Here is a 1,950-nt window from a genome sequence, read left to right as displayed (position 1 = left end):
AGCACATATGCTAAAATTGGAAGACTGCCATTTCTCTATTATTTTTACAATTATCTTCTTTTGGAACTCCATGGAAATATGTTAGCTCTTCATACCTATTCTTTATGTCTCTTAACTTTGCTTTCCTCTTGTCCATTTCTTTGTCTGGATTGCATACTAGATTATTTCTTAAGAATTATCTTATCAGTGCATTCATTTTCTCTTCAGCTGTATCTAATTTTATTGTGTCTACTTCTGTCTCTATTGTAAATTCATCCACTGAATTTTCCACTTTGATTATCATGTTTTTTTCCTAGAAATTCTTTCTGATATTTTGTAAATCTGCACTAAAAATAATAATGTCCTTGGAATTCCCTGATGGTTCAGGGATTAAGACTCTGTACTCTCACTGCCAAGGGCCTAGGTTCAATTCCTGGTTAGGGGACTAAGACCCATGTGCTGCACAGTGTGGTTGGAAAAATAAATAAAAACAAAAAAACTGTCCTGTGCTAATATTCCAAACCTTTCTTTTATATCTTAAAACACATTAGGCATAGTTATTTTTCACATCTACTCATTTTAATATCTTTAGTCCTTGTAGGTCTGCTTTTGCAGTCTGTTGTACCCGCTGATTCTTATTCATGGTGCCTGTTTCCTGGTATGATTCTGGAACTTTTTGACTTGAACTGAAATGTTTCTTGGAACTATAATCTACCAAGAAATTTTTGAACCTGGGCTGAATTTGGCCTCCTGCAGAGAGAACCTGTCCTTGTTTTTGCTGGTCGCTTGTGGGAAGCATTAACCAGGACTGTTTTAAACTAGATTCTCTACTTCAAGATTTCAGATTACACATGAATGTGTTGTGAGAGTCAGCTTTTAATTACTAGAAGAAGTATTTTCTCCTATCTGCACAGGGCCAGGTTGTCCTTGCTCTCACTTCTACGGAGTGGCGTTCATTTCCTGGTTACTCTTATACTGATGGTGTAGCCTTTGGGGCCCCGCTTTACATGGAGGTTCTTTAAAATGCCCACTTGGGCAGGCCCTAGGATTTACCTATATTCTCCCATTCCCCACTCAGCATCAACAGGAAGCCTTAAGACCCTGGAACAAAAGCCAGCACTGTGACCCATGCCTATGTCCACACTCTTCATTCAGTTTCAATCTCTCTGATTCCTTACTTTCTTGCCAATTCAGTAGTATAATTTTAAAAACATTTTATCTGATATATTGCTGTTTTCATTTGAAAAGTTGTTCAGGACATTTAGGGACTTCCCTGGTGGCTCAGACGGTAAAGCATCTGCCTACAATGCAGGAGACCCAGGTTCAATCCCTGGGTCAGGAAGATCTCCTGGAGAAGGAAATGGCAACCCACTCCAGTATTCTTGCCTGGAAAATCCCATGGACGGAGAAGCCTGGTAGGCTACAGTCCATGGGGTTGCAAGAGTCGGACGTGACTGAGCGACTTCACTTCACTCAGGACATTTAAGCCATCGTTGGGACTTCCCTGGCAGTCCAATGGTTAGGACTCCATGCTTCCACTGCAGTGGGCACGAGTTTGATTCCTGGTTGGGGAACTAAGATCTCTCAAGCTGCAAAGCAGCCCCCCCCCCCACAAAAAAAGGCATCACTGCTTCAGAAATGAGACCTCCACAGATATTTTGGGTAAAATATAAAATATTCCCTGTCTCAAAGATAGATTTAAGCAAATTTGGGCTGCGGGCAAATATTTTTCTAAAACACCACTTTCCCTTCTCTTCTTTTCAGTAACTCTCCCCGATACTTAATTCTCATTGTCACTCTTTCCCTCCCCTTGATAGAAATGAATGAATAAACTAACTACTGCTAACGTATTAATGACTTAAAACAGTTGATCCCCATCCCTTGGAATATCACATATCATACTTATTATGTTACATATTAGGAAGTATCTTAAATTTTTCCTTCCTTAAAGATTTACAATCTGATTTATTT

General features: G+C 39.5%; 1 non-coding gene across 1 annotated transcript; it reads left to right on the top strand.

The window, feature by feature from the left end:
- Positions 1 to 1,249: 1,249 nt before the first annotated feature.
- On the top strand, positions 1,250 to 1,322 carry TRNAC-ACA (transfer RNA cysteine (anticodon ACA)). The gene has a single exon. It is a non-coding gene; the product is annotated as a tRNA-Cys (tRNA).
- The last annotated feature ends 628 nt before the right edge of the window (positions 1,323 to 1,950 follow it).

Source organism: Dama dama, chromosome 19 (genome assembly GCF_033118175.1).
Source record: "Dama dama isolate Ldn47 chromosome 19, ASM3311817v1, whole genome shotgun sequence".
NCBI classification, from domain to species: Eukaryota; Metazoa; Chordata; class Mammalia; order Artiodactyla; family Cervidae; genus Dama; species Dama dama.
This window is presented reverse-complemented; position numbering and strand designations above follow the sequence as displayed.